The sequence below is a fragment of the Staurois parvus genome, unplaced genomic scaffold (genome assembly GCF_062004578.1).
Source record: "Staurois parvus isolate SC_StPar_1 unplaced genomic scaffold, SC_StPar_1.0 ptg000370l, whole genome shotgun sequence".
In the NCBI taxonomy this organism is placed as follows: Eukaryota; Metazoa; Chordata; class Amphibia; order Anura; family Ranidae; genus Staurois; species Staurois parvus.
In genome coordinates this window covers 108,399-118,522 of record NW_028318166.1, presented here as the reverse complement: position 1 = coordinate 118,522, position 10,124 = coordinate 108,399, and the positions used below count along the sequence as shown (strand labels likewise).

The following is a 10,124-nucleotide window of genomic DNA, read 5'->3' as shown; positions in this document are numbered from 1 at the left end:
ATTTTATTTTTTTATATTATTTTTTTTACATACTGTCACCCTGGCAGTACAGTGTCACCATGGTGACACTGTACTACTTGTGGGGGGTGATGAAGATTTTTTTTTTTTTTTTTTTTTTACACTGATTGCTTTTACACCCATATAGGATGTAAAAGCAATCATTTCTCCTTCTCTCTGTCTGCATTCTTGCACTCATTGAGAAGTACTGAGTGAGCTGTGATTGGTCACAGCTTGTCACATGGTACAAGGCTTTTGTGAATAGCCTTGTACCATGTGACCTCTGTGATCATTCACAGATTTCACACGTAGTAAGCAATGATGTCAGAAGTGACATCTTGCTTACTACTTTGCATGTGATCACTGATTGGCCAATCAGTGATCACATGATCGGGACCTCACACAGAGGTCCCGTCCGACGATCGATGTTTCACACAGCGGGCACCGGATCGCGGTGCTACGCGCTCCCAGGGAGCGAGCACAAGCAGGGTGCGGGGAGGCCGTTTATAGACGGCCACCCGACCCTGCAGTGCCACCGTCCGGCCGTTTATATACAACGGCCGGACGGGAGGTGGTTAATAAAGTAAAAAAGAAAAAATTTAAATAACAAACATGTTATACTCACCTGCTCTGTAATGCTTTTGCATAGAGCGGCCTTGTTCCTGGGTCCAACTGAGGCACTTCTGGATCCTCCTCTTCTTTGTGTGTCCCCATAGCAAACCATTTGCTATGGAGGCACACAGTGTCTGCACGCTCCCAAGCTGCGCTCCATAGACTTACACAGCGGGACTTAGCCCCCCACCATCACCACTTTCTCCTCACTGCATTTGATTGACAGCAGCATTGGCTCCCGCTGCTGCTCGAGTGCTGTGTGAAGAGGAAGAGAGGGGAGAAGAGATGCAGCCGTGCACAGTGCTGGATCTCTTCTCCCCTCTGTCCTCCCCTTGCCCTGTGTGAATGGGAAGAGAGGGATAGAAAACATTTTTTTTACCTTAAGGCCACTTTTACACTGACGGTCCGATTGGGTCAGTCTTTCAGGCGGGCCCGATTGGACCATCCATAGCTCTCTATGGAGCAGCTGGTATCGTCAGACATGTGTCCGCTGACACCCGCCGGCATCTGATCAGATCCTGTATGCTAAAAACAGACAGATGGAGATCTGTTCTCCATGCGTATGGAGGATCGGATGACAGTCGGGTGGAAACAGACAGGCGCCCCATAGAAAACAGCGGGCTGTGTCTCTGTCTGCTCTGCATCAGCAGAGCAGACACCGACCTGTCATCCTCTTGCTCAGCGGGGATCAGTGCAGAGATCCCCCCGCTAAGCAAGCGGGTCCGCCCCGTCTGAAAGGGGCCTAAAGCAAGAAATGCATTATGGTAAAAAATCGGTTTTTAACGTTTTTACACAGACGCACGGGACGCCCAGCAAGAGCACAATGGCAGCCGAAGGCATATAGTGTGTCCTTGCATCAGATTCAACCAACTGTACAAAAAAGTGACAACCACCCCATAACTAGCCAGTGCAGCAAGGTGCACATGGAAGGGCAATGTACATCACAAAAGGATTTCCCAGCACACTTACCAGCCAGCCTGCAAATAAAAAAAAATTATCAAAAATAATTGACCCCGTCTAACAATTCACATTAAAAACAGAGGGTTTTGTTTGCACACATTTGCAAATATATTTCCACATGAACTCACAAGAAAAATATCTCTTCACACACACACTATATATATTTTACACACATAGATATACGCTGTATGTTGAAATGCATTTGTTACAAATTATCTGAAAAATAATTGTAAAAATACATTTTCAAATAGACTGTATGTCTTTAAAAATACATTTAATCTACATTTTTGGAATGTATTTACAAATATATGTTAAAATGATGTTAAAAAAAATCTGAAGAATATGTTTAAAAAATATATATATATATATTTTTCATTTATTTTGTAATATATAAAAAAAGCGTTTCAACATGCAGTGTGTATAGATTTTGAAATATAGTCAGGTCCATAAATATTGGGACATGGACACAATTCTAACATTTTTGGCTCTATACACCACCACAATGGATTTGAAATGAAACAAACAAGATGTGCTTTAACTGAGACTGTCAGCTTTAATTTGAGGGTATTTACATCCAAATCAGGTGAACGGTGTAGGAATTACAACAGTTTGCAAATGTGCCTCCCACTTGTTAAGGGACCAAAAGTAATGGGACAATTGGCTTCTCAGCTGTTCCATGGCCAGGTGTGTGTTATTTCCTCATTATCCCAATTACAATGAGCAGATAAAAGGTCCAGAGTTCATTTCAAGTGTGCTATTTGCATTTGGAATCTGTTGCTGTCAACTCTCAAGATGAGATCCAAAGAGCTGTCACTATCAGTGAAGCCATCATTAGGCTGAAAAAACAAAACAAACCCATCAGAGAGATAGCAAAAACATTAGGCGTGGCCAAAACAACTGTTTGGAACATTCTTAAAAAGAAGGAACGCACCGGTGAGCTCAGCAACACCAAAAGACCCGGAAGACCACGGAAAACAACTGTGGTGGATGAGCGAAGAATTCTTTCCCTGGTGAAGAAAACACCCTTCACAACAGTTGGCCAGATCAAGAACACTCTCCAGGAGGTAGGTGTATGTGTGTCAAAGTCACCAATCAAGAGAAGACTTCACCAGAGTGAATACAGAGGGTTCACCACAAGATGGAAACCATTGGTGAGCCTCAAAAACAGGAAGGCCAGATTAGAGTTTGCCAAACGACATGTAAAAAAGCCTTCACAGTTCTGGAACAACATCCTATGGACAGATGAGACCGACATCAACTTGTACCAGAGTGATGGGAAGAGAAGAGTATGGAGAAGGAACTGCTCATGATCCTAAGCATACCACCTCATCAGTGATCATGGTGGTGGTAGTGTCATGGCGTGGGCATGTATGGCTGCCAATGGAACTGGTTCTCTTGTATTTATTGATGATGTGACTGCTGACAGAAGCAGCCGGATGAATTCTGAAGTGTTTCGGGAATATTATCGGCTCATATTCAGCCAAATGCTTCACAACTCATTGGACGCTTCACAGTGCAGATGGACAATGACCCAAAGCAGACTGCAAAAGCAACCAAAGAGTTTTTTAAGGGAAAGAAGTGGAATGTTCTGCAATGGCCAAGTCCATCACCTGACCTGAATCCGATTGAGCATGCATTTCACTTGCTGAAGACAAAACTGAAGGGAAAATGCCCCAAGAACAAGCAGGAACTGAAGACAGTTGCAGTAGAGGCCTGGCAGAGCATCACCAGGGATGAAACCCAGCGTCTGGTGATGTCTATGCGTTCCACACTTCAGGCTGTAATTGACTGCAAAGGATTTGCAACCAAATATTAAAAAGTGACAGTTTGATTTATGATTATTATTCTTGGCCAATCGGTGATCACATGCAAAGTAGTAAGCAAAATGTCACTTGTGACATCATTGCTTACTACGTGTGAAATCTGTGAATGATCACAGAGGTCACATGGTACAGGGCTATTCACAACAGCCTTGTACCATGTGACAAGCTCTGACCAATCACAGCTCACACAGTATTTCTCAATGGCTGCAAGAATGCAGACAGAAAGAGAAATGATTGCTTTTACATCCTATATGGGTGTAAAAGCAATCACTGAAAAAAAAAAAAAAATCATCACCACCCCCCACAAGTAGTTCAGTGACACTGTACTGCTAGGGTGACAGTATGTAAAAAAAAAACAAACATAAATAATAATATAAAAAAATAAAATAAAAATGTAAAAAAAAAAAAAAGTTTAAAAATTATAATTTTTGGTTATAAACTAATTTGGCATATTTTTTTTTTTTTTACTAAAAAGATAATTGAATATATTTTGGCCAAGATTTATGATGAAATATTATTTATTTGCAAAATTTTATAAGAAAAACACTTTTTTCAAAATTTTTGGACTTTTTCATTTATATAGCAAAAAAAATAAAAATCCCAGCAGTGAATAAATACCACCAAAATAAAGCTTTATCTGTCTCAAACAAATGCTAAAAAATTCATATGGGTACAGTGTTGCATGACCGCGCAATTGTCATTCAGAGTGTGATAGCGCTGAAAGCTGAAAATTGGCCTGGACTGGAAGGGGGGGAAAGTGTCCGGACTGGAAGGGGGGGGAAGTGTACGGACTGGAGGTGGTTAAAAAAAAAAGTCCTGCACAGTCCTGTCACAAGAAATCAATGTATCGGATATGTCAGAGAATCTGGGATTGCTCCCCCCCCCCCCCCAGCCAGCAGATTACATCTGTAACATCTCCACCAGCTCCTGGTCTAAGAGAACACAATGATCAGTCACCAAAGATGGGGGAGGGGTTCTATAGTTGCACTGTATAGAAGAGAGGAAGGGGCTCTATAGTTATACTGTATAGAGGTGGGGGAGGGGTTCTTTAGTTGTATACATAGATGGGGGGAGGGGTTCTATAGCTACACTGTATAGAGTACTATACAGAGGTAGGGGAGAAGTTGTATAGTTCTATACAGAGGTGGAGGTGGGGGGGGGGGGTTCTATAGATACACTGTATAGAGGTGGGGGAGGGGTTATATGGTTGCACTGTATAGAAGTGAGGAAGAGGTTCAATACTTGTACTGTATAGGAGGTGGGGGAGGGGTTCTATAGTTGCACTGTATAGAAGAGAGGAAGGGGCTCTATAGTTATACTGTATAGAGGTGGGGGAGGGGTTCTATGGTTGCACTGTATAAAGTGGGGGGTTCTATAGTTACACTGTATAGAGTAGGGGGAGGGGTTCTATAGCTACACTGTATAGAGTAGAGGGAGGGGTTCTATAGCTACACTGTATAGAGTGGGTGGGGGGGGGGGGAAGAGGGATTCTATGGTTGCACTGTATAGGAGGTGGGTGGAGGTTCTATAGTTACACTGTATTTAGATAGGGGAGGGGTTGTATAGTTTTATACAGAGGTGGGGGAGGTGTTCTATAGATACACTTTATAGAGATTGGGGGAGGGGTTGTATAGTTGTTCTGTATACAGATGGGGGAAGAGTTGTATAGTTCTATACAGAGATGGGGGAGGTGTTCTGTATCATCCTATTAGAGGACACTATCTCCGTCGGTGTCTCTGGGAATGTCAGGACCTATAAAGCAGAATTCCCCTCCAGGACACAACATCCGGGGGCTTCTCCCCCTCCTGGGTCATGTGGTAATGCTGAGACTAGTAGTTCCTCAGCAGTCCGGTGGGAGGTGTTAGCCCCGCCCCTCACTCTGGTCCCGGTTGGGCTCCCTCCTCCTTGCTGAGCCATGATTGGATGTCCGCTCACACCCGCCTCCATTCCCATCCCCCCACTTCCTTGTTTACATAATTAATCACTAACAGGAAAGGCGGAGACAGGAAGTCACGAGACCGGAAGTGACCTCACCATTTACCCGCAGACATCTTTGTGGAGGGCTGGTGCTGCTTCCTTCGCCTCCAACGTCTCATAAATAGTCATTTAACTCAGTTTGTGGAGTCGGCAGTAATGTGTGTCCCACAGAGGACCCGGCGGGGGAGAATACCAGGGGGCTGGCACTGCTGACCTGGGAAGAGAGGGCGATGGGGAGAGCAGGGCATGTTGGGACATGTAGTCCATACATAGATTCCTCCATAGAGGTGTATGGGGATATAGGGGGCATGCTGGGACATGTAGTCCATACATAGATTCCTCCATAGAGGTTTATGGGGATATAGGGGGCATGCTGGGATATGTAGACAATACACAGAGAGCCCTCCATTGGTCTCTGGGGATAGGGGGCATGCTGGGACTACATACAGAGAATCCTTCACAGAGGTGTATGGGGGAAAGCGGAGTATACTGGGACATGTAGTCCATATGTACAGAATCCTACATAGAGGTCTATAGGGATAGAGGGCATGCTGGGACATGTAGTCCATACACAGAGAGTCATCCATAGAGGTTTATGGTTATAGAGGGCATGCTGGGACATGTAGTCCGTACACAGAGAGCCCTCCATCGGTCTATGGGGATGGGGGGCATGCTGGGACATGTAATCCATACACAGAGAGCCCTCCATCGGTCTATGGAAATGGGGGGCATGCTGGGACATGTAGTCCGTACACAGAGAGCCCTCTAGTGTGAAATCTGCACAGAGAAAGATGAAATAATAGGCCGCAGTGTTCACAATAAACATTACAACTAAAAAAAATAAATAAATAAAATTAAATAAATGACCAATCCTCTGCTCTGTATACAACATTCTCCTAAATCTGATCATCTTTATTGCATCCAATAGGAAATATTCCAGATATTCCATATATAGTGCTGAGTTCTATAGGATGTCATTATAAGGAATGAATAGGATCCTATCCAGCTCTGCTGATGGTAATATAAATGTATATAATAATAGGAGGCGCCTTCCTCTACTCACTTCAAGAAGAATCCATTATATAACCAAAATAACCCAGTGATTCCAAGAATGTGTCGCTGGCCCTTTAAGATGTTGTTTTTGTAAACACTCTCACTCGCCCTTCCCTCTCTCTCGCTCGCCCTTTCCCTCTCTCTCGCTCGCCCTTCCCTCTCTCTCGCTCGCCCTTTCCCTCTCTCTCGCTCGCCCTTTCCCTCTCTCTCTCTCTCTCTCCCTTTCCCTCTCTCTCTTGCCCTTTCCCTCTCTCTCTCTCTCCCTTTCCCTCTCACTCGCCCTTTCCCTCTCTCTCTCTCGCTCGCCCTTTCCCTCTCTCTCTCTCGCTCGCCCTTTCCCTCTCTCTCTCACTGTGATCACATGACCAGATTTGACCTTTCCGCGCAGCAGTGCAGAGGCTCTCAGTTTGAGTTTCTTCTTGTCAGAGTCAAGACGCTTTTTTAAAAGCTCCTGATAAGTTCTCATTCTATTGCAAGATATTTAATCTCTATTGATTGGTATTGAGTATCCACTGATACCCTTCAATCAATAGCGATCAGCAAAAGCTTTTTAACGGTTTTTTTTTTAAATCTGTTGTACTAATTTAGTGGCAGTTTGCCATCTATTTAAAAATGACCCAGCAGATCCTCACCGTGTTTCTTACCCTGCTGTTTGCATGGGGAGGAAAAAGATACGTCCCCGACCACTCTTCAGAGATCCCGATACACCTGAATCAGGAGATCAATACAACAGAGCAGCATATGGAAGAATTCATCAAAGGAACGGAAAATGACCCCCCAGAGATACGCCTGCTGGTGAAGGAGGAGAGCAAGTCATCAGAGCAGCAAGTGGAGGAAAAGGTCAGAGAAATGGAAGATGACCCCCCAGAGAGCCACAAGCCAGTGAAGGAGAAGAGCATTAAGTCAATGGAAGAGCAAGTTGAGGAATCAGTCAGAGAAGCTGCAAACGAGCCTCCAGAACCCTCCAGCTGGTTTTCATTACTGACCACCACTGCATACTGGTTTCAGATCATACTCCTGATAAGTGCCATCATTCTGAAATACATCCTGCACAGAAACGACCTGGCCCTGAGAGTAGGACAATATTTGATTTTCCAGAAGCTGATTGAACTCATTCAGGAAGGACTGGGCAACTTCAATTTCCAATGGTCCAGCGATGGGGCGGCCTTAGAGAATGGAGACCCATCCCTGTTTATAAATATTGATGCAGAATATTGCAGGTCAAACGCCTTTCACTGGGTTATCTTAATGCTGCTGTTGCTACTCATAATACTGCTCGTAATGCTGCTGGTGCTGACAGTGTACGTATTGCCGATGATGCTGAATGAGCTGTCGTTTAGCCGATTCTCCCCCGCTAGGCGACTTCGTGCTATTTGGTGTCTTTTCAAACCACGAAAGACAGATAATATCACCCTTCCCAGACCCAGCATCACACCTCCAAGGGGTCCCATACATGTTTATGTACAGGATACGCCACCCGAGCCAACAATCCTGCCATCAGGAGCTAGGAATGCTCACAAACAGACTTCACCACGCAAGCCGAAAAGGAGCCGCCACGTTGCTTGCCATTGTCCGAGTGATAACATCATTCCAACTTCAAGTGCTTCACCCCAGATGAAGAAGCTCAGGAAAAACCGCATGCTCAATCGACTCAGTGCATTTTGGAGTCATTTCAAAAAAAAAAAGACTGATGACATCACACCGAGTGATAACTTCACCCCGCCGAGTGATAACATCACCCTTCCCAGACCCAGCATTAAGCCTCCAAGGGGTCCCATACCTGTTTATGTACAGGATACCCCATCCAGGAGAACAATCCTGCCATCAGGAGCTAGGAATGCTCACAAACAGACTCCACCACGCAAGCCGAAAAGGAGCCGCCATGTTGCCTGCCAGTGTCCGAGTGATAACATCATTCCTACATCAAGTGCCTCACCCCAGATGAAGAAGCTCAGGAAAAACCGCATGCTCAGGCGACTCAGTACATTTTGGAGTCTTTTAAAACCAAAAAAGACTGATGACATCACACCGAGTGATAACTTCACCCCGCCGAGTGATAACATCACACCTCCAAGGGGTCCCATACATGTTTACGTACAGGATACGCCACCCCAGCCAACAATCCTGCCATCAAGTGCTAGGAATGCTTACACAGTCTCCACCACTCAAGCCAAAAAGGCGCCGCCATGTTGCCTGCCAGTGTCCGAGAGATAACATCATTCCTACATCAAGTGCTTCACCCCAGGTGAATAAGCTCAGGAAAAACCGCATGCTCAGGCGACCAAAAAAGACTGATGACATCACACCGAGTGATAACTTCACCCCGCCGAGTGATGACATCACCAGACCCAGCATCACACCTCCAAGGGGTCCCATACATGTTTATGTAGAGGATGCGCCACCCGAGCCAACAATCCTGCCATCAAGTGCTAGGAATGCTCACACAGTCTCCACCACTCAAGCCAAAAAGGCGCCGCCATGTTGCCTGCCAGTGTCCGAGAGATAACATCACCTTACCGAGGAGTGATAACATCACCTTACCGAGGAGTGATAACATCTCCTTACCGAGGAGTGATAACATCACCTTACCAAGGAGTGATAACATCTCCTTACCGAGGAGTGATAACATCACCTTACCGAGGAGTGATAACATCACCTTACCGAGGAGTGATAACATCACCTTACCGAGGAGTGATAACATCTCCTTACCGAGGAGTGATAACATCTCCTTACCGAGGAGTGATAACATCTCCTTACCGAGGAGTGATAACATCACCTTACCGAGGAGTGATAACATCACCTTACCGAGGAGTGATAACATCACCTTACCGAGGAGTGATAACATCACCTTACCGAGGAGTGATAACATCACCTTACCGAGGAGTGATAACATCACCTTACCGAGGAGTGATAACATCACCTTACCGAGGAGTGATAACATCTCCTTACCAAGGAGTGATAACATCACCTTACCGAGGAGTGATAACATCACCTTACCGAGGAGTGATAACATCACCTTACCAAGGAGTGATAACATCACCTTACCGAGGAGTGATAACATCACCTTACCGAGGAGTGATAACATCACCTTACCAAGGAGTGATAACATCACCTTACCGAGGAGTGATAACATCACCTTACCGAGGAGTGATAACATCACCTTACCGAGGAGTGATAACATCACCTTACCAAGGAGTGATAACATCACCTTACCGAGGAGTGATAACATCACCTTACCGAGGAGTGATAACATCTCCTTACCGAGGAGTGATAACATCACCTTACCAAGGAGTGATAACATCTCCTTACCGAGGAGTGATAACATCTCCTTACCGAGGAGTGATAACATCACCTTACCGAGGAGTGATAACATCTCCTTACCGAGGAGTGATAACATCACCTTACCGAGGAGTGATAACATCACCTTACCGAGGAGTGATAACATCTCCTTACCAAGGAGTGATAACATCACCTTACCGAGGAGTGATAACATCACCTTACCAAGGAGTGATAACATCTCCTTACCAAGGAGTGATAACATCACCTTACCGAGGAGTGATAACATCTCCTTACCGAGGAGTGATAACATCACCTTACCGAGGAGTGATAACATCTCCTTACCAAGGAGTGATAACATCACCTTACCGAGGAGTGATAACATCACCTTACCGAGGAGTGATAACATCACCTTACCGAGGAGTG

General features: G+C 45.1%; 1 long non-coding RNA gene across 1 annotated transcript in view; it reads right to left on the bottom strand.

Annotated features, from left to right (window-relative positions):
- LOC149456211 (uncharacterized) overlaps window positions 1-747 on the bottom strand; it is a 28,982-nt gene extending 28,235 nt beyond the window's left edge. Inside the window, exon 1 of the long non-coding RNA XR_016313944.1 lies at window positions 623-747. This is a non-coding gene — a long non-coding RNA (uncharacterized LOC149456211). The remainder of the gene's footprint in view (window positions 1-622) is intronic.
- Between the last annotated feature and the right edge of the window lie 9,377 nt (window positions 748-10,124).